Below are 23,953 nucleotides of genomic sequence, written 5' to 3'. Positions count from 1 at the left end.
TGATAAGGAAAGCAATAGGAAAATGCACGGGAAAGTGTGGGATAACACTTGTATGGATGCAACATCATCTTACCTCCCAGTGCAAACAAATCAGAGTGAATGCCCATTAAATATTTCATTTTATTATTTATTTATTAAATTTATATCCTGCCCTTCCTCCCAGCCAACATTGGCCAACGTGGTCTAACCTCCCTGAAAACAAACCAGGATGAATGCTCAACAAATAGGTCACCTGGAAGTGACCTAAATTACCTTTACAGATTGTGCAATGTGCCACATACATATATCCTAGATGACCAAGCAGATGCCACTTTTTATTTAGATTGTGATTAGGGATACTGATTACCACAATTGCTGCATAGGGATACAGGAATAAACTAGTAATCCTTTCTTATCTAGAAATCCTTTAAAAAAAACCCTAATATATTAGCTGGCATGTAGTGTTGCTGCTGGAATGTGCACAAACACTGGTAAGAGGAGAGGAAAGTGTGTTCCTGCTAAAATTGACAAAATGGTAGGAGGTTGCCCAGACACAAAGACCAAGAGAAATAGGAAAGGGATATGCTCTAGAAATAGCCGCTACAAAATCTGATTTGCATTTTGGTGAAAATCTGTTTAATAGTTTGACTGCTGGATTTGCCTGCCAATATAGGACTTCAGATTTTTTTCCACATGATTCGCTCCAGCTCAAAAGTTTCGAGACTGTTTCGTCTAGCAAACCTGTCTGGAAAAAATGGTTAGAATTAAGGCATACCATTCTCTTCCTCTCTAAATAAGATGCAGCTATTTCTATACTCCATGGCTAAGATGCAAAGAACTACTTTTGCACCAAAGAATTAATGCACACATGCCCAAAAGTGGATTCATTATTTCAACATCAGACCCCTGGGCTATATCACAAACTGCTTTTGAGTCTCTCTAAGCTGCGTGGCAGGCTGTTGTTTGGTTGGGTGCAACAAATAGGGATGGGGTAATTTGATTCAGTTCACATTTAAAGGTGAGCCTGTGTAATTTGCACTTTCTGAAACAATATGATGACCAAAACATGGCCAACCTTCAAAATTTCACTTCTCCAAATTTCACGATGCAGCTCTCCATTCAACCAATGTTTACAAAAATGCAAATATTATGGAAGAGTGTACATTAAAATGAATATATTTGTGAAAATAACATACAAAAATGCATTATTTTGCAAAAATATGTACATTAGGCAAAAATTGCATAACTTGCATAAAATATGCATATTAGGAAAAATTGCATTAAACTGCTGACAGATTTTCATGACAATTTTTTTAAAAATACAAATTGCTGGTGAAATATGGAGAAGTGAATTTTAGATTGGAAAAATGTGCAACTGAGAGAACTGAAGGTGATAGTTCCATCCACCCCTATAAACTGCACAGTTCTTTGCATTCTGGTCTATATATTGTATGCAAATCCATAGCCACTATCATAAAATAGGCAGAAGTCATGGAGTAACTTAATTCCTTAGCCAGCTCTTATGGTAGTGAATTGTTTTCTAGCAATTGTGAAAAGCTGTGGCAAGAAACGATGACTTGCCTTGGTGATTTCCAAACCTTTTTCCCCTGGGACCATTTGGAAATTGCTAAGGGCTTTGGCAGACCATTTAATTTCTTTTCTGCCTGTTGTAGTTATTGTAATGCGCTGTGCTAGAATCATAGAATCATAGAATAGTAGAGTTGGAAGGGGCTTACAAGGCCATCGAGTCCAACCCACTGCTCAATGCTAGATGCTGCATGATTTAAAAATATATTTTATTACTTCTTATATTTCTTAAGTGTTATATTTTCTTGTATTACAATTTGAATTATATACAAATCAAATTGTAATACAAGAAAATACAATACCTAAGAAATAAAAGAAGCAATAAAATCCGTATGAAGATTTTATGTGTTGTCTCCTGTTTTCAACCACAAATCCATAGACACACCACGGCCCACCTGAATGAAGCTCGTGGGCAATTGCTGGTCTATGGATCACAGTTTAGGAACCCCTAGCTTAGATCCTAAGACAGGTAAACAGCAGGAAGTCAATGGAAGAAAAATGAACTCTTGCTGTCGTCTGCATCCTTGGGAAGCATCTCTGCAGGGTTGGGGGGGTCTTTCTGAACAACATGGGATGGGGCACAGGGGACTACTGGGAGAGCAGGGCATTTCCCTAAATTAGGTGGTGGTCCACCTGATTTGGGGCAATTCAATCCTCTCTCAGCAGCCCCCAGGGCTTCATTCCACATTGTTCAGGAAGCCCCCCCCCCAACACTCCTGGATATGCTTTTCAGGGGGTGCTGTTGGCTGTGGGGTAGGATGGTAAACTGTCTCTCCATGAATGTCCTTATCTTAAGATCCAAGGTAATGGCTTGCTGGCTTAGTGGCTAACTGCTAATGGTGTATGATTGTATGTATTAGGTAACATCTAAAGAGTTACCTGATAAAGAGTTCTGGAGAACTCTAAAGTGTCACAGTTTGTAATATTTTGGTTGGTCCTAATAAAGGTGTTGCCCATCTGTGGATTTAGGAGATTTTATCTCCTAATGGACCAAGATGGCTACCATTGCTTTTTAAATCTCAAATAGTAGTTGAGAACTGATAGAAATGGTAGAAAGGAGTTGGATGGATTGCTAGACATTTTAGTAATGGCTGAAGGGATTCAAGAGATGAACGCCAGCTGTACTGTTTAGGTCCTAAAGAGATATAAAATCCCCTCTTAGTAAAATTTTAGAGAGGCATTTAGTGGGCATTTATCCATCCTGTCTTTTCACAGTACATAAACTCTTGCTCTTCTGGCTCCATGCACCCAGTATCAGGATTGATCTCTCATCTTGGGAGATATGTCCCATAAATCTTCAGAGCATGGAACCTTTCTTTCTCTGTCTAGCTCATCAGTCATAATGTATGACTATATCGTTGCTCCTTTTGGGCTAACCTATGCATAGCATGACTGGGGTATTTGTTGTTTTTTGTTGGGGGGGGGATTTGAAACTTTTTAAAAAAAACACCTCCTTTAGATTCAGGCAATGAAGATATGGACATAGGAACATAAGCTGCCTTATACTGATCTGTTGGCTGATCCTCCAGCTCAGTATTGTCTGTTCACTAACTGAAGTGGTTCTCCAGGATTTCAGGCAGGGGGCCCTCCCTAGCCCTACCTGGAGATGCCAAGGACTGAACATATTTTAGAAGCAATATTTCCTGATTTTTTCAGTGCCTAGCTATAATCCCTCCCTATTTTCCCCAGGGTAGAGTAGATTTTATACTCTTTTATTGTGCAATCTATGTATGTTTATTGGCAAGCAAGCTCCACTGCATTCACTAGGGCTTACATCCAGGTAAGAACAATCTGTCTTCTCTAGAATCAGTGGAATGTCTAATAGGGAACAATATATATTGGCAACCCTCTTGATCCATATCAGATTACTTAGAGCAGAACTGGAATCAGGCGCACATCACAGTCTTACTTTGCCAGGAGGAGAGGAAACCAAAGAATTTTTTCTGCCACCTTCATATTGGGGGAGGATGACCAAATCCATTAAATATAATGGAGAGAAAGGGCCAAAATGTAACTGTTTATATTAATTCACTGAAGACCAAGACGAAGCTCTTTGGATGAACCTGGCTTCAACACTTTATAATATTTATTGTATGGGACCTATAATGGAGGATGCCACACTTTGAAAACTGACTGGATCTTGCTTTTCAGAGATTTCCCTAAGTTTACTGTTACATTGAGACTCAGTGTGAATGCCAAATAGGACTTGCTTCCATCATTTACTCACAATGCCGTTTTTATATGCCAGTTCAGCTGACTTCACTGCACCTTTGGATACCCTTGCTCAGAGATTTCTCTCTCCCCATCTCTTGGAGAACACATGTGCTGATACACCCTCTGATTAGGGCTGCCAGGTTCAATCCCCGAGACTGATCCTGTATCTTTAGGAGAAGAGAAAGTCAGCCAAGTGCAGGTGTTCTTGTAACACTGTAATGGGAAAACCACAAGGTGAAATTCTCCCTTCCCCCTGCACAACTTTTAAAGATACAGAAGACCTCTTGGAGGCTGGGCCTGGCAACCAAGAGGTCTTCTGTATCTTTAAAAGTTGTGGAGGGGGAAGGGAGAATTCCACCTTGTGTTTTTTCCCATTACAGTGTTGCAAGAACACCTGCACTTGGCTGACTTTCTCTTCTCCTAAAGATACAGGATCAGTCTCATGCCCTGAACCTGGCAACCCTACCTCTGATGCTGTTGCTGGTGAGTGAGATGTGATGGCAGTTGTTACGATACATGTCTCTGGGGCCTGAGTGTGTGTGAATCTACCACCGACGTGTCCCATTAAACACACGTCCTTGAGAGGAGAGGGGTCTTTTGCTAGGAATAAAACGAGCTCTTTGCCCTGAAATGTGCCTAAATATTGTGTGTTTACAACCCAAAATGCAGGTCCAAACCAGACTAAAGCAAAACTTTCTTTTATTGAAAGGAAAGAAAAGAATAGCATTACAAAATTACTGGGTGCGTGGCAGCATTAATCATTAATACACTAACCTATTCATAACTTTAAACTAAAGAGATCAAAGGTCCCTATTGCTATAAGGAATGATAGGTAGCAGAGATTACTTATCCTAGGCACAGGAGTGGGCAGTGGAATACAGTTGAAGTGGTGTGAAGGAGCTCTGACCAAAAAGCAGGAAGGAATCTTTGCCTCAAGGTTTGCGCCAAGACACAAACTCCCTTCCTGATCTGTGGCCTTCAGTCCGGTGCTGTGTTCCTTGAGAGCATAGTTACACATGTTGGAGCTCAGATTGCTATTGCCGCCACCTCCCCCACATCTCCAGCCCCACTCTTAAGTACACTTTCCCTCTTACAAATCAATGTGAAAAAGCTGAGGAGGGGTCTTGGTACGAGGTGAACTCATGTTGTGTGTGTGTGTGTTTCTTGCTGACACTGAGAGAAACTAAGGCAACTTTCTAATGCTTTCTTTAAACAATGGGATCATTCTGCTGGGCTTGAGGGAAGCCTGCCAAGGAAGAAGATAACATTTATTCCAGTTTCTCTTGGTTATTGAAGTTGCCAACAGAATGGACTTGCTGCTGTTCTCTTTCACAGTACTTCATGAATGCACAATGATCCATAAAACAGGGGGTGTGGGGTGGGAATTATAGTCCAGAAGACTCCAGGGCCTTGCCACCCCTTCAGCTCCACATGAACCAAAGTGGGGGTCATCCAAGCACTCGTAACACAGTAGAAGCTGAGAGGCTATCACATTCTGACCAAAACTCCTCTGAACATGAATCCCAGGATACTAGAGCTGTACTCAGCTTCCTTGGCTTGAAAAGAAGTTTCTGAACAGAGGACTAGACAAGAAGAGATGTCAACAATGAGAAGGAGGGGAGTCTTCCTATTGTTTCCGGCAAAAGTTGATAGACAAAACAAATCATACAGCAGCCTTCCATGTTATTCCCAAGAAACAATGTTTTGAATGTCGTCCCTAATAGGCTTGCCACAACAGTCATCCCGAATGGAAAGGAAGGAATGTAGTTCAGTATCATTGAATGAAAGTCATGCAATCAGCTGTTATGCATCATGTGAAGGCAGAGTGAGGAGGGAAAAAGGAGGATAGCTGCCCTGGGCTTCAGTGAAAAAAAAATCACAGCTACTAAGCTCCCTCCATTATTGCAAACATAATTTCCTCTGACGTCATCACAATCTGCTATATATTATTGTGGCCTTGTCTCCTTGCCTGATGTGGTATGCCTCAATGGTAACACTGGCAGGTACCAGTCTGGGGGAAGGAGGAAAGGGGTGCTATTTTTCCGGGTGCATTTCCAGAGGACTGGAATATTAGCTAGTTGGTGGTGAGTAAGTCCTTCTGATTTAATCATATATGCACAGTAAAGGGGTCTGCTATGAAAGCTAATGATTATAAAAAAGAAAAAAAGCCTCTTATTTACATCTGTTCAGCATAGTGATGCAGATTGCAATTAATTAAGAAGTTTCTGGTGTGGTAAGAATGATCATACAGCTGGTATGCAAACACAGGACTTCCAAAGAGACTTTTATTCCAGATGGCTTCCCCCTCCCTAACAAACAAAGAATTAATTGTAACTTTAAAGAAGACTTGAGTATGTCTGTATAAAAATAAAAAAAGAAGTTTTCACTACCGAGGAATTTGAAATGACTTCAATTTAACAATTTCTGTCTTTGCATCATTCGAGTTTGAGAGAGTGCTTTGATCAAGCCTTTGCGTTATATAATTTATTAGAGTAAAGGGAAGAGGATAACCTTCAGATGTCTTCTGTGGTAAAACACTTTTTGTTAAAAATGTTAAATGTTTGCAGACTAAAGACCATGTTTGGCTGGGAGGGCCTAAAAAACGAATAAACAAAACGGGACATGCTTGATTTTGTTATTTATCCCCTAGTTAAAGGAAACCACAAGAAAAGTGAATATAAATCGAGCTTTAAGATGTCTTATTCAAAATGCAGTCATACATTTTCTGTAGCTAACCTCAGTGTGGTGGTATTTTGCCATATCATATATAATGGCAATAGATATTTAGCTGGCTTTAGGGCTGTCAGTGCAGCAATTTTGTTAAATCCTTGTAGCTTCTTAATATATACAATGCAAATCCTGTAAAGGACACTTGTATATCCCTGGCGACATATGACATGGATTTTTCTATTCTGGAACACATTTGACAGTTACAATGACTGAAGGCTTGCATGTGGATTAAGGATATTCCACAACACTGGATACAATTTTGTTTTCAATTTTGTATGTATTTATGTAAGTATATGCGTACGTAGCAAGAAAAAAAGACTCAAAAATAAAGGTAAACACAGATAAAAAATTAATGCTTGTTCTAAAACTTGGAGAAAAAGCACAGAAAGAAGCAAAAGGTCAGGATTTTTGCCTCTTCTACTATGATAGGCATGTGCATTGATGGTACTATATAAATCAATGATCACCCATGTAGAACATCACAATCAGCCAATACCTAGTTGAAGGAGCTCGTCCAATAACACATTTCACCTACCTGTGTTTTGAAATGTGGTGAAGACATGAAAATATGGCTTTAAGATGGAAGCTGTTGGGTATGAGACACATGAGCTGCAGCGAAAAGCAGTATTTGGGCATTATTTTTACTTCTACATGATAAAGAACATCCCCTGCTGCTTCCACCCCATCTAACCACTGGGGCAAGAATATCCACAGAAATATTTTTTGGGGGAGGGAGTTCTATGAATTGTTACTGCAGGTCATTGGCAACCCACTCCGCCCAGCATCACATTTAAAATTCGGGAAGGGAGAAGTGCCACCACTGCGGACACCCTTGCATTGACAGCTTCTCTGTAAAGGGTTCTCATACATGAGGTAAGCCTATGAACTTTTGGCAGACTTCATCTTTACAGACCCCTTTAGAGGACAGAATAGAGTGGGAGGGAGCAGAGGATGCTGGGGTGGAGCCAGAGCACATGGGCCTGCTCTCTTTCATCATGATCTTAGGGTCAAGCTGCATGTGATGTTAATCACATGGTTAGTCATGTGACATGAATCATGTGGATTTTTCTTTAGAAGGGTCACTGGCATGGAGGTAACAGAGGCTTTAACCCTTTGCCCCCTGCCACAATCTGGATTGGGCCCCTTGCACCTGCTATTTGCATGTAGGGAGGGGAATAATAATAATAATAAAATTTTATTTCTAAGCCGCCTATCTGGCCGAATTAACGGCCACTCTAGGCGGCGTACATAAAATTAAAATACAACATATAAATACAAATATAACATCAGTCTCTAATTAATCTACCACCCCACATCTTTACAGACTAAAACCAGATTACCCAGGAGTCCCATAGGCTCGCCTAAACAGCCAAGTTTTCAATCCTCGGCGGAAACCTACCAAGGAGGGGGCATGGCGAAGGTCATATGGTAGAGAATTCCAAAGGGTGGGAGCCACAATCGAAAATGCCCTCTCTCTGGTCCGCACCAGCCTAGTTGTTTTAACTGGTGGGACCGAGAGAAGGTCTTGTGAGGCTGATCTCGTCAGGCGGCATATTTGGTGATACTGGAGGCGCTCCTTTAGATAAACTGGACCGAAACCGTGTAGGGCTTTAAAAGTTAACACCAACACCTTGAATTGGGCCCGGTAAACAACTGGTAGCCAGTGTAGATCTTCTAATACTGGAGTGATATGATCATGGCGGCGGCTGTTCTTAATAAACCATGCCACCGCATTCTGTACCAGCTGTAATTTCCGGACCGTCTTCAAGGGTAACCCAACGTAGAGCGCATTACAGTAGTCTAAGCGAGAGGAGACCAGGGCATGTACCACCCGTGGGAGCAGATGGACAGAAAGGTAGGGTCGCAGCCTCTGTATCAGATGTAATTGATACCAAGCTTCCCTCCATGCAAATATCAGGTGTGGGAGGCTTGATTCAGATCCAGACCATGGTGGAGGGTTAAAAGGTTAAAGCCCCCATAACCCCCATGGCAAAGTCTTCATTTGGATGATGGCCCCACACTAGCTTTTTGTGAAACAAACACCGTGCCTTCAACAGCAAACAAAATGATAAATGTCATGCACTTGGAAGCCCTTAATCACTTGGCCCTTAATCAACTGGAATCTCACTTGCTGGATCGTACTCCCAGCAGGGTCACCCATGGTGGTAAGGTCAAGGGAGAGGAACCAGACAAAGAACGATCCAAGAATGTCCTCAATGGCAGAACAGGCAGAGGATAACAATGCGTATGTTACAATGGCTGTGAAGAAGGATGAAGGCTGCAGCAGATAAAAGACTTCAAATCATCATGATATCCATGCCATTGGATCAGTCTTTTTCTGTCAAGATTGTGTGTTGATCGTTGTGCACCAGTCTCCCCACATAAAACAAATTCACTCAAAGGCATCATCCAACCAAAACAAAACAAAAGTCCCATGGTGATCAGGGAATGGTGGTGGAGGCAGGACTGTGAAATCTGGAAGCCCCTAGTCACGGACTGGCACATGAGCGGTAGATACAGATTAAGTCGTCCTGGCTCAAGGACCAAAGCAGTTGAGTAGTTTGGCAGCTATATCCATGGCTGAGCAGTCCTATTCAGGATCCACTCTGCTCACCCCATATGGGGAGGTGGCTAGAAAAGGTTCCCTAAACATAGTTTGCCTCATCTCTCCCTGACTGGATTACCGTGTCCAGTGGGATCACCACTTAGCAGTCACAAAAGACGGTTGAATTTTGGAACATGGAATATACGGACATTGCTGGACAATGCAGATAGTGAACTTCCTGAACACAGGACTGCCATCATCATGAGGGAGTTGAAACGTTTTAATATTGACATAGCAGCAATCCAAGAAACTCGAAGAGCAGGAGAAGGACAATTAAACGAAGAAAAAGGAGGTTACACCTTCTTCTGGAAAGGACTGCCTGAACAAGAATGACAAATAAATGGAGTAGGTTGTGAAGCTCTTGTCAGAAGTTCCTATTGGCATTAATGAATGGCTCTCAACTCTCCAGTTAAAACTCGCCAACAACCAGCAGGCAACTATTGTAAGTCCTTATGCACCAACATTAGATGCTGATGAAGACATCAAGGAAATTTTTTATACCCAGCTGTACGTCATCTTATCAGAGATACCTAAGGAGGATAAAATTATCTTCTTGGGCGATTTCAATGCAAGAGTTGGACATGATTGCGATTTATGGCCAGAAACCATTAGGAAAGAAGGAGTTGGCAATAGCAACCTGAATGGAATTCTACTGCTGACTAAATGTGCAGAGCATAATCTTGCTATTACAAACATGCTCTTTCACAAGAAAAATAAATTTAAAACATCATGGAAGCACCCTCGGTCGAAACATAGGCATCTCCTGGATTATGTAATTGTCTATGCTAGAGATGGTCTTGAGGTACTCCTCACTAGGGCCATGACGAGTGCTGATGACTGCTGGACAGACAATCAATTAATTCAATCTACTATGGCCATTAATATTGTTCCTCAACATAGGCTCCAAGGAAGAAAACCAAGGCATAAAATGAACATGCACGCCCTTCAAGATCTTATTAAACAAACTTGTTTTCAAATAATACTTAAGAAATATCTACCTATGGAACTCCCTGAAAACATCGAGGAACACTGGATTAAACTGAAGACTACCAGTATTGCAGCATGTGATCAAACTATTAGATGCCAAACTAAGAAACATCAGGATAGGTTTGATGAGAATGATACTGAGATTGAACATATCATCGACAAGAAAAGGAAAGCCTTCCGGATATGGCAGAAAGACATTGACTATGCTACTAAGAAGAAAATCTATGCCAGTGCAAAGGATGAGGTCCAACAAAGAACTAGAGAACTTGAGAATGCCTAGTGGCTAAAGAAAGCTCAAGAAATCCAGCATTTTGCAGATGTTCATGATATACGGGACTTTTTTAATGCCACAAAGGCGATCTATGGACCAACAAATTATGGTACAAATCCCTTATGTTCAATGGATGGTACCAAACTTCTTAAGGATAAAGAGTCTATTCCACTGCGTTGGAAAGAACATTACAATGACCTCCTTAATCATAAATCTATTGTGGCTGGTGATTCCACAACAACAAACTAGAGACAAGCTTGCAGTATCCCATAATTTGGATGAAGTCAGTAAAGCCATTAATCAAATGAAGAATAACAAAGCTAGTGGACCTGATGGGATCCCTGCTGAAGTCTTTCAAGAAGAAGGGTCTGAACTTACACAACAACTTCATAAGCTCATTGAAAAGATCTGGATGAGGGACGAGATCCTGGAAGACATTAGGGATGCCATAATTATCACTCTTTTAAAGAAGGGTAATAGAACAGATTGTGGGCACTATTGAGGCATCTTTCTTCTTGCTACCTCAGGTAAAATCTTTGCAAGGGTCCTCACAAATCACTTGTTACCTATCTCAGAAGATATCCTCCCTGAATCCTAAAATGGTTTCCGCCCTTCCAGAGGGACAGTGGACATGAACTTCACTGCACGACAGCTTCAAGAAAAATGCCAGGAGCAAAACCGACCTTTATATGTGGTGTTTATTGATCTGCCTTTGATACTGTGAATCAAACTACTCTCTGGACCATCCTTCTGAAAATTGGATGCCCTGATAAATTTGTGAATATTTTGCAACTCCTTCATGACAACATGACAACGACAATTTTGGACAACAATGGCTTTCAGAGCGATCCATTCAGAGTCGGATCCGACATAAAACAGAGATGCTTCATTGCTCCAACCTTATTTGCTATTTTAATTGCTATGATTCTACACCTTATTGAGGGGAAACGTTCTACTGGTTTGGAAATCATATATTGAACAGACGGAAAGCTTTTTAATCTCAGTAGACTGAAAGCAAAAAGTAAGGTAATTACAACCTCTGTTGTAGAACTTCAATATGCCGATGATAATATACTCTCTGCACATTCAGAGAAAGATTTTTAAACTATCCTAAATGTCTTTGCAGAAGCATATGGAAAGCTTGGGCTCTCACTTAATATCAAAGAAACCAAAGTGTTTCATCAGCAGGTGTGAACTAGTCCCTCTGTAGCACCACCAATCCAGCTTAATGGTGTGATGCTGGACAATGTTGATCACTTTTCTTATCTTGGCAGACATCTCTCTGTAAAAGCTGACATCAATGCTGAAATTCAACATTGTCTGAGCTCTGCAAGTGCTGCATCCTCCCAAATGAAGCGTAAAGTGTTCGAGGATTGGGATATTCGCAGGGAAACCAAAATGCTTTTTTAAAAAGCCATTGTACTACCAACCTCACTGTACACCTGTGAAACATGGACCATTTATAAACAGCACTCCCAACTTCTTGAAAGATTCCACCAACGCTGCCTCTGGAAAATTCTGCAAATTACTTGGGAAGACAGATGGAAGATAGACAGATTAATGCTAGCGTTTTGGAAGAAGCAAAGACCACCAGTGTTGAAACAATGGTCCTTCAACATCAACTTCACTGGACTGGCCATGTTGTTTGAATGCCTGATCACCGTCTTCCAAAGCAGCTACATCCAACTTAAGGATGGAAAATGGAATATTGGTGGACAGCAAAAGAGGTTTAAAGATGTTCTTAAAGATAATCCAAAAAAATGTAACATGAGCATCGAGAACTGGGAAGTTTTGGCCCATGAGAGTCCCAGTTTGAGGTTAGCTATTATCAGAGGTGCTATGGACTTTGAAGAAGCACGAGTACAGGGCGAAAGGGACAAACAAGCTAAGTGGAAGGCACATCAAGCAAATCCTCATCGTGACTGCCTTCTATCTGGAAACCTTTGTCCTCACTGTGGGAGGCTGTGTGGATCTAGGATTGGCCTCCACAGTCACTTATGGACCCACCGTTAAAGACCTTATCATGGAAGACACTCTTACTTGGTCAGGAGTGGTGACCAATGAATGAATGAATGAAAAAAATGAATCAATTGGAAGGAATAATGTCAGAATAGGGCTAAAGTCTTGTGTGGAAATCTTGTGCAGGCACTTGCATTTAAGCAGTGTGACACTACAAGGATCTCTGGCTATTTATGGCTGTTTTCCTACTCATTTTATTTATTTATGCATAAATATTACAGGGAATTTGGATGTTGGAAACAACTGTTAGTATGGTGCAGAAATGTCACCAGTTCCCAGTCTCCTAAAATGCTGCTAGCCATTGAGATAATACTGGACTGATATTATTATTATTATTATTATTATTTATTAAACTTATATACCGCCCGACTAGCAATAGCTTTCTGGGCGGTTAACATAAAATACAATAAAATTACAGAATCTAATACAACAAGCATATAAAAACTACACAATCTAAAATCAAATTACAAACATTTAACTAAAATTAAAATGCCTCAGAGAAGAGAAAGGTTTTAACTTGGCACCGAAAAGATGATAGTGTCGGCGCCAAGCGCACCTCCTCGGGGAGACTGTTCCACAATTCAGGGGCTGCCACTGAGAAGGCCCTAGATCTCGTCACCACCCTCTAGGCCTCCCTATGCGTCGGGACCCGGAGGAGGGCCTTCGTAGTAGACCGTAGTGTACGAGCCGGTTCGTATCGGGAGAGGCGTTCCGACAGATATCGTGGTCCCGCACCGTATAAGGCTTTATAGGTTAACACCAACACTTTGAATCTGGCCCGGAAGCGTATTGGAAGCCAGTGCAGGCGGGCCAGCACAGGCGTTATATGCTCAGACAGCTTAGTTCTTGTTAGCAGTCTGGCCGCTGCATTTTGCACTAGCTGTAGCTTCCGAACCGTCTTCAAAGGTAGCCCTACGTAAAGCGCGTTGCAGTAGTCCAAACGCGAGGTTATCAGAGCATGTACTACTGATGTAAGGTCCTCCTTACTCAGATAGGGATGTAGCTGGGCTACCAACTGAAGTTGGTAGAACGCATTCCGTGCCACCGAGGCTACATGAGCCTCAAGTGAGAGGGAAGAGTCTAGAACGACTCCCAGACTATGAACCTGTTCCTTTAGGGGGAGTGTAACCCCGTCCAGGACAGGGTATATATCCACCATCTGATCAGAGAAACCATCCACCAACAGCATCTCAGTCTTATCAGGATTGAGTCTCAGCTTGTTAGTTCTCATCCAGTCCATTGTCGCGGCCAGGCAACGGTTCAGCACATCGACCGCCTCACCTGAAGAAGATGAAAAGAAGTAGAGCTGTGTGTCATCAGCGTACTGATGACAGCGCACTCCAAAACTCCTGATGACTGCACCCAACGGCTTCATATAGATGTTAAAGAGCATGGGAGACAGAACCGAACCCTGCGGGACCCCACATTGGAGAACCCACGGTGTCAAGCAATGTTCCCCAAGCACTATCTTCTGGAGACGGCCTGCCAAGCGGGAGCGGAACCACTGCCAGGCAGTGCCTCCAACTCCCAACTCCGCAAGCCTCTCCAGAAGGATACCATGGTCGATGGGATCAAAAGCCGCTGAGAGATCAAGGAGAATCAACAGAGTTACACTCCCTCTGTCTCTCTCCCGACATAGGTCATCAAACAGGGCGACCAAGACCGTCTCAGTGCCAAAACCAGGCCTGAAGCCCGATTGAAATGGATCTAGATAATCGGTTTCATCCAATGGTGTCTGGAGCTGGTCGGCAACCACACGTTCCAGGATCTTGCCCAGAAATGGAACGTTCGCTACTGGTCTGTAGCTGCTGAAATCTTCTGGGTCCAAGGAAGGCTTTTTCAGAAGTGGTCTCACAGCTGCTTCTTTCAGACAGCCGGGGACCACTCCCTCTCGCAAGGAGGCATTTATCACTTCCTTGGCCCAGCCAACTGTTCCCTCCTTGCTAGTTTTTATTAGCCAAGAGGGGCAAGGATCTAGTACCAAAGTGGTTGCACGTACCTGTCCAAGCACCTTGTCCACGTCCTCGAACTGAACCGACTGAAACTCATCCAACAACACATGACAAGACTGTGCTCCAGACACCTCGCTAGGGTTAACTGCTATAAAATGGGAGTCGAGGTCCCGGTGAATGCATAAGATCTTATGCTGGAAATGCTCAGCAAACTCATTACAGCGGGCCACCAATGTATCTACCGTGTCCTGTTGGCCTAGATGGAGTAGCCCTTGGACAACTCTAAAAAGCTCCGCTGGGCGGGAGAGAGATGACTTAATAGTGGTGGCGAAATGTTGTTTTTTCGCCTCCCTCACCGCTCCTACATACAGCTTAGTGGAAGCACGAACCAGCGCATAGTTGCATTTGTCGGGAGTTCGTCTCCATCTCCGCTCAAGCCGCCTCCTGTCTTGTTTCATCGCTCTCAGCTCTGGAGTATACCAAGGAGCTGAATGAGCTCTACAGAGGAGAGGGCACGCAGGAGCGATCGTGTCCACAGCCCGGGTCATCTCCGTATTCCACAGATTAGCCAGGGCTTCGACAGGAGCGCCAGTCCTATCAGCAGGAAAATCCCCCAGAGCCCTTTGAAAACCTTCAGGATTCATTAGTCTCCGGGGGCGGACCAATTTAATAGGTCCCCCACCCTTGCAGAGGGAAAAGGCCACTGAAAGTCTAAACTTCAGCAAGCAGTGATCTGTCCATGACAAAGGGAGAGATGTAAAACTCCCCACATCCAGATTACTATCCCCATGTCCAGTAGCAAAGATAAGGTCGAGAGTATGCCCCGATGTATGTGTTGGGCCACTAACATATTGAGACAGCCCCATGGTTGTCATGGCGTCCATGAAGTCCTGAGCCGCCTCGGACAAAGTAGCCTCGGCATGAATGTTGACATCCCCCAGTACTAATAGTCTGGGGGATCTCAACAATACCTCCGAGACCACTTCCGTCAGCTCAGTTAGGGAAGCCATTGGGCAGCAAGGTGGGCGGTACACCAAAAGGATTCCCAGTCTGTCCCTCTGGCCCAACACAAGGTGCAAACACTGCAGACCAGTAACTGCATGGACATGGTGCTTGGTGAGTGAGATGGAACTCTTATAGACCACAGCAACCCCGCCTCCCCGACCCTCAGATCTACCATGATGCTGAACCAAGTACCCCGGTGGGCAGAGCTGGGAGAGACTAACTCCTCCCTGTTCACCCACCCAGGTCTCGGTTATGCATGCCAGATCGGCTGTCTCGTCCATAATCAAATCATGGACGAGGGAGGTTTTATTATGTACCGATCTGGCATTCAGTAACAGCAACTGGAGATATACTGTCACTAGTGCTCCTGGTGCTGAGTCATCACAGTTTAGAGGGAAGAGCTGCAGTTTAGTGATAGAGTATATGTTGTGAATGCACAATCTGCCATGTTCAATCCCTGACATCTCCAGGTATGATTGGGAAAAGCTCCTGTCTGAAGCTCTGGAGAGCCGCTGCCTGTCAGTGTAGACACTATGGAGCTAGAGGGACCAATGGTCTGACACTGTTTCCTATGTTCACATCATCTCCTGTGAATGATGGAATATAGCCTTGCAGTGAGATCAGGCAGAACATGTTGCAGTGAGATCAGGCAGAACATGTGCTTATTATTATTATTATTATTATTATTATTATTATTACTACTACTACTACTACTACTACTACTACTACGGTTTATATCCTGCCCTTCCCCCCAGTAGGAGCCCAGCCTTAAAACTATATTAAAAGGGCTAAAGGGTCTATAGGTGTATGTGTGGTAGTGCTCGTTGCAGGGACATAATAAATGGGTACCAGAATGGCTGACTGATATAGCAGGGGACAGCTCAGTCTCTCAAAGACTAAGAGATTAAAATGCTATGTAAAGAGAGGCCACAAAATGGCAGAAACAAACAGGAGAAGAGAGAGCAATGCTGCTTGTCACTAATGCTTTGACTCAAGGGGCCAAGCGGGGAGGGAGTGGACTAGATTCAATCCAGGTGGACCTATTTTTGTGTGGCTTTGAATACTACTGATCACCTGTCAGCTGTGAGGGCTGGGAACATTCAGATCAAGCAGCAGGCTCACACCCTTATGCTCGACTTGAATATGCATAGGATAGGCTGGGTCCAGGAAGTCTTCAAATGGCCATGGAACATAGCAGTCCAGAACACAGAAATGATTGGGCAAACTCAGAGAATGTGTAACAAGTTGGCATGTGGTTGATTCAGATCTCCAGCAGTTGCTGTGGACAGATTTGGATATAAGTCTACACATGAAGAACATTGACAAAGTGCCAAATCCACAAGGATTTTGCAAGAAGGAGCCACAAGCAGGAGATTAGGTAGGCAGACAAAGGGGCCATAGCTCAGTAGTAGAACATCTATTTTGTATGCAGAAGATCCCAGGGCCAATCCCTGGCATATCCAGGTGTTATTATTATCAGTGGTGGCTAGTACCCATTGGGACTGATAGGGCAGAAGACAGGGAAACCAAGAGTAGGTGGAACCAGAGCGAATGACAGGCACAGACACCTAATGCTAGTTGTGCCCCCATCTTCCTCCCTGCTAAGTTCTACAAAGGCAATGCTGAGATTAAGGAAAGGGAATCTGACAGCCAGTGCCAGCCCTGGACAGGTTGTAAATACACCCACTCCTGCAAAAGCTCACCCTGGTCCCATTGGTTTGTAACAACTACCACTGTTTCTGAGTTCAGGACTATAAATTTTGTAAGATCAAGGGGATGGAGCGACTCCCTTATGAGGAAAGGTTGCAGCATTGGGGACTTTTTAGTTTAGAGAAAAGGCGGGTCAGAGGAGACATGATAGAAGTGTATAAAATTATGCATGGCATTGAGAAAGTGGATAGAGAAAAGTTTTTCTCCTCTCATAATACTAGAACTCGTGGACATTCAAAGAAGCTGAATGTTGGAAGATTCAGGACAGACAAAAGGAAGTACTTTACTCAGTGCATAGTTAAACTATGGCATTTGCTCCCACAAGATGCAGTAATGGCCACCAGCTTGGATGGCTTTAAAAGAAGATTAGACAAATTCATGGAGGACAGGGCTATCAATGGCTACTAGCCATGATGGCTGTGCTCTGCTACCCTAGTCAGAGGCAGTATGTTTCTGAAAACCAGTTGCTGGAAGCCTCAGGAGGGGAGAGTGTTCTTGCACTCAGGTCCTGCTTGCGGGCTTCCCCCAGGCACCTGATTGGCCACTGTGAGAACAGGATGCTGGACTAGATGGGCCACTGGCCTGATCCAGCAGGCTCTTCTTATGTTCTTATGTTAAGATTTTGGTTTGAAATGAGCTTATGGGAAGCATCAGAATGGCATGGGGGTAATTTCAATTTAACATGGCGGAATGTGAAAATCCATGCTGGCTGTATAGTACCAAGCTAGATGGACCAATGGTCTGACTCAGTATAAGGTAACTTCCTGGGTTCCTGTGACAAGTGGCTCCTGTAACAAAATGCTGCAGTATGTTCCTACCCCTTAACGGGAGTGCTCCTGTCAAGGGTTCAAGCTAACCAGCCATCCTGCCATGCTCTCCTCTAGAATACTAAAAACTGTAATTGGTTCAAGAAGGCCAGTTTACTCCTCCCCTCTCAAAAATTCCTCAGTTTTCTTTTCTAATTGACACTCGATGTTCTGTGGCTGATGGTGGCTGCTGAACATGCTTAGTTCTGATTAGGGTTTTTGTTGTTGTTGCTGCTGCTTTTTAAAAAAAAATTTTTTTTTGTTCTGCTTACCTCAAGCTTCACTTCGGTATGTGGATCCTTCAGTGCTGTTGGCACTCAGCCACCTCAGTCTGCTATTTGATAGATGAAATGAGATGAGATTTCTAGCTGCTCTTGGTTCACACAGGAAATCAATATCCCCCACCCGTAAAACCCCCCACATTTTTTTATAGAAATGTCTATTCAAGCATATACATACAAAATTCTTAGTGAGAGACAGGAAAGAAAGCTTAATAACGCTTGCAATAGTAATTCTTACAGTTTTAAAGAGATCATAAAATCAAATGAACAAATAAAGATAAACAAAAAGAACATTTTCATAAAAGGATATAAAACAGTAACCAATAATTATCCCCCATAGCTCAGTCAGCATAAATACTATACTGTTACACTTTAACAAATGTCATAAACAAGACAGATGTTCTTTAATAAATTAACTTTTAGATGCCTGGTGGATAGCGATTGCATGACTCTTATAAGACCCATTTACTGCTTTAAAGTCTTGGTGGTTCTTCATCTTTTTCCACAGAGGTGGTGTTCTGGCAATTTGCTGTTGGACTGCATTTTGAATAAAGTCATACCAAACCAGAGTGAACGTGTTCCTTTGTCCACTTCCAGTTTTCATTTACGGGTGAATCTACCTAATTTGCACTTTCTGAAACAATATGCAAACTGAAACACAGCCATCCTTTGAAATTTGCACTTTTACAAATTTTACACTGCAGTTTCCCAGCCAAGTAATGTGTACAAAAACACACATACATGTGCAAAGTATGCATCAAAATGCAAATGCAAAAATGTTAGGGGAAACAGCTTTGCAAAAATGTGTATGTTAGGCAAAATTGAATAGAAAAAATGTGTATATTAGGAGAAATTCACAGTAAAATGCTGATGAATTTACTCAGGTACTTTCCCCCCCAAATGCAAACTAATGTGGAAATGTGAAAAACTGAACTTTAAAGGGAAAATACGAAACAGAGAGAAACCATAAGTAGCCCATCCCTACATAGCTTTTCTGGAGTATGTTGTGCAGCACCATTTGTCCATGCATATTCCAGCCAAGATATTCAGCTTTTAAATGCAGGTGATGTCCTCTATTTCCAAAACTGCAGACATCAATTGAAGTGGAGCAAAGGAAGAAGGCAAACCTGAGTAGCCAAGCCTATAATTGCCTGTCTGTAGGTTATGATTGTGTTATCAGAGCAAAAGGGCATAGCTCTGCACTTGTAATAAGCTGTATGGCTACCCCTATGCCAAATAAAATAATATCTAGCGCAGCAGAAAACACATCTGAGAAGACAGACAACACATCTAGGAGAAAAAGAAACAGGATCAATTTACAGCCACATATAGCCACAAACCATCATCAGACTGATCCCAGTGAAACAATTTCTCTTAATAGCAAAAAGAACCTATTTAAGATTCAACTCTAATTTGATGGACATGACATTTCCATTAGATTGTAATGAATTAGACTTGAGAATGGCTGCCTTGTGCAGGGTCTAATTGAGCACCAATCAATCAGTCTTACTGAAATGTAATGTCATTATGAAATATAATAAAAAGCATTTGCTCTTTCAGAAAGGAAAGTAAACACTGAGACCAGGAGTCTTGATGTTGTGAAGGGCACATACTAATAAGCAATGCTTGACAGTTCCACGCTGTCATTATGTAAATCCCAGTAACAGAAGACACTACAGGGTTTCACATCACAGTGTTTTAAATTCCCTCTAGTGGCCCCTTAATGGTAGAATCCCTGTGCAGAAAAGAGGCTTCCAAGATGGATATTGATAACATTTACACTGCTGTTATCCATTCCTCCCCACAATGGAGGGTTTTATTTTCATGAGAGATAATAACTGAATTATAACTTTTATCACCCTACCTACAGAAAATACACAAGTGGGACCTGCATGAAAATGTTGCAGTGTAGAGTATTCCTCTTCAGGGTTGCAGCCAACCAGCCATTTTATCTGTACTGATCTTTTAAATGATTATTGCCGAGTTGGAAATTGCTCGATGGTGCCTGCCTATGAGTAATTTTTAGCTATGGCACTGTAAACTGTGAGTTGTGCTGCCACAGCTATTGTAACACCCCATTCTTGGCAACTGGTAGTGATTATGTTAATGCCAGACTACAAGGCTTAACTATGGGGCCCACAACTCAGCTCCCACCACACTACACCAGGGAGGAGGTAGGTGGCTGTAAGCCATGGCATGTTAGGAAGGGAAGTGCTGCCATCCACTGCCATATTAATTTAAAATCATTTCCTCAAGGTGGTGAGAGTGGCAGTGAGCTGAACCAGTCAGATGCTGCCTTGGAATCATGAGGCCAATGGGGGTGCCAAAGCAGTGAAGGGGTGGTCTGAGCCAAATTGATGGAGTGGCCAACCTGGCAGAGTCTGCCTGGATGGCACTTCATCTGGGGCTCCCTCAAACTTGGCAGCCCCTCTGGGAACTGGTGCATCTGCAAAGGTGATGGAATCTAACCTGTCTTTAGTGGACTATAGAATTATATGACAAAAGGTGGAGTATAGATCATTTAAATTAATAAATATATGATAATGACAATTTATTTTAAGAAGCCCAGAATAAATAACTTTTTGTGCCTCCACAACAGGTACAGACCCTTGCATTTACAGTCTCGGGACTGTAGTAGATTACAAACTGAAAAAGAGTCAGCGGTGTGAAGCAGCTGTGTAAGGGGAAAAAAAGCTAGGCTGCATTAGCAGAAGCATCATTTACAAACCATGGAAAATAATAGTTCTACTTTATTCTGCACTAGTCAGATCTAATTTGGAATATTGTGTCTAGTTCTGAGGACATAGACAAACTGGAATGCGGAGGGCAATGAAGATGGTTAGCAGTGTGGAAAACACATCCTGTGAGGGAAAGGTTGAAGGAACTGGGGTAGGGATGGAAGAATCTGTCAATTTCACTTCTTTCAGTTTCTCCTTTTTCCAGTCTCTAATTCAGTTCTGCACATTTCTGCAGCAATTTTCATTTTTTGAAAAGATGATCCTTGTGAAAATTCTTCAGCATTTTATCATGAATTTTTCCTAATAAGCACATTTTATATGTAGTTTTAACTAATGTACACATTTTTGCAAGCATTTTCTCCTGATACAATGCATGTTATTTTCACAATATATTCATTTTTACGCACATTTTACCAAAATCTATTCCATTTTTTAAACACTGGCTGGTTGGAGAACTGCACCGCAAATTTGTATTAAGTGAGAATTTTGAAGGATAGCTATTTCAATTCTTATACTATTTTGGAAAATGCAAATTTGGCTTTAAATGTGAACTGAATTGTATTTCTCCCCCATTCCTAGACTGGAGAAATCATGTTTTGGGAGGGATGGGGAAGAAATTTGATTCAGTTTGCATTTAGTGGTGAACTTACCTAATTTGCACTTTCTGAAACAATACGCAAATTGGAACAGAACCATCCTTTCAAATTTGCACTTCTCCAAATTTTGCAATGCAGTTCACCAACCAAGTATTGTATGCAGAAATGCAGATACTAGGGTAAGGTGTGCTAAAAATGCATATATTAGTGAAAATAATATACAAAACCACATTATTTTAGGGGAAATTATGTGGCACAAATGTTTGTGTTAGGCAAAATTGCATACAAAATATGTATATTTGGAGAAATTCACGCTAAAATATCTGATGAATTTTCATGAGGACTGTTTTTTAAAAAAATAATGATCGCAAGCTGATGTGGATGTTGGGAATGTTCTAGGCCTAGATTTCCTGTATCAAGCAGGTGGTTTAACTAGATCTGCCCACAAGCCCCACCTTCATTTGCATTTGTGTTTCTTCATTTGCATTTTAGGACCCGAAAAGAGGGAGATTAAACATTATGGTTTAAATTCCAGTATTAAAAACTGGCAGCTTACTCCAAATGTAATGTTATTGTGGCTTATAAGAAAGGACCTCTTTTGATGACAATCTATTGACATAAGCAAGGAGAACATAGTGTGTGAGTGATCTCAGCATAAGCAATGCAGGCAAATTGGATTAGTCCTTGTATCATTGCTCATAAACAGTCCCAATAAAACAAATGAGTACCTGCCCTGTCCGGTGTTTGAGATGCAGGAACAGATGTGGAGAATCACTATGTTCTGAATGCTGCTGTGTCCAATTTGGAGCGAACATCCAAAGTATGTGGCTGAGAACTGGCCTCTGGAAAGCGTTGGCTGATGATCTATTGGAGTGTACATTTCAAACACGGGGAAAAGGAATTCATTTTCTTGATCATACATGTTAACTGTTTAAATGCTCAGATCTGATTTTTCTATTCTTTTTCTTACCCCGTTGTTCCTCCAAGGAAGTCAGGGTGGTATGCATCATTTCCTGCTCCCATACACACACCCCACACTTATTTGCACAACAATCCAGTGAGGCAGGTTCAACTGGGAAATAATGACACTCCCAAGATCACCCAGTGAGCTTCTTGAGTAAGGATTTGAACTTGGCTCTCCCTTGTCTTATTCCAACACTCCAAGCAAGACACCATTTTTCCCCGTGTCTCATGCACACCCAGCAGAAGTCCCAGACTTTCAAAGGAGATTTTGTTCAGGTCATCACTAAATAATAGTAATCAGTGTTTGATCCTTTAAGTGATGCTGCAACGATACCTCAGTCTTTTCTTGTCTCAAGGAGCTTGGCTTAACACTGTGGTTTCTTTGGAGAAAAACAAACCCCAATCTCTGGTTTGAATACAATGCTAAGCCACGGATCATGGTTTGTTGCTCCTGCTGATTAGAGGGGAGGAGCAAAGTGGTGAACTCCTCGAAAGAGTTTGTGATAAACCATTCACTGGTGAACTGAGAAACCAAGGCAGGCAAACATGGCCATAGATGGAACAATTAGGTTACACTATAGCTGGCGAAGCCTCCTTTTGGAAAGCAGGATGTCTAAAAGTAAGGATCAGTGCAACTGCATTTTTTTTCTCATTTACTTCTTCCCCCTCATAGACCTGTATTACTGTTGAGCAAGGAAGTCAATCACCCGTGAGCTGCTTGTCCCAGGTTAAAAAAAAGTAAGATTATTTAAAGCTTCATCTTGCTTGCCTGAAACTTGTCGAGGGCCCCATCTGCACTATACATTTAAAGCACTATTATACTACTTTAAACAGTCATGGCTTCCTCCCAAGAATCCTGGGATTCCTGAAGTTTGTTGAGATGCTGAGAGTTGTTAGGAGACCCATATTCCCCTCACAAAGCTATAATTCCTAAAGTTCCCTGGGAAGAGGGATTGATTGTTAATCCACTCTGGGAATTGTAGGTCTGTGAGGAGAAAAGAGGTCTCCTAACAAATTGCAGCACCCTTAACAGTCAGAATGGGCTGCCATTCCTGTCACTTAGCAGTTGCTGATTGAGGCATTTGCCTCACTCTGCCTAATGATAGGGCTGGCTCTGCAGATAAGTGCTATTACATACAGTGACCAACCCTACCGCAACTTCACATTGACCTCCTTTGGCATTAATATGGCTGTTTCATCTGTACAATAGAATAGATTTTTGCGACAGACCAGACTCTTTTCCTAGCTGGTTCTGTCTTGCCTCTAGCCTGCCTGCTGCTCAAGTTGCAAGCACTATAATTCACCATAAGCCAAACAAATGTGGATGTATGGACAATGACAGGGAAAGATGGAAGTAAAACAGATGTAGAATTTAAAATAATAATAATAATAAAGTTATTGTTATTATAATCAATAACAACAACAATAATAATTTGATTTATTATATGTTTTATTATATTCATATTGAGTTTCCCTTTTGGTTCAGCCTGTTAAAGACACATTGTAAGGG

The sequence above is a fragment of the Rhineura floridana genome, chromosome 9, assembly GCF_030035675.1.
Source record: "Rhineura floridana isolate rRhiFlo1 chromosome 9, rRhiFlo1.hap2, whole genome shotgun sequence".
NCBI classification, from domain to species: domain Eukaryota; kingdom Metazoa; phylum Chordata; class Lepidosauria; order Squamata; family Rhineuridae; genus Rhineura; species Rhineura floridana.
This window is presented reverse-complemented; position numbering follows the sequence as displayed.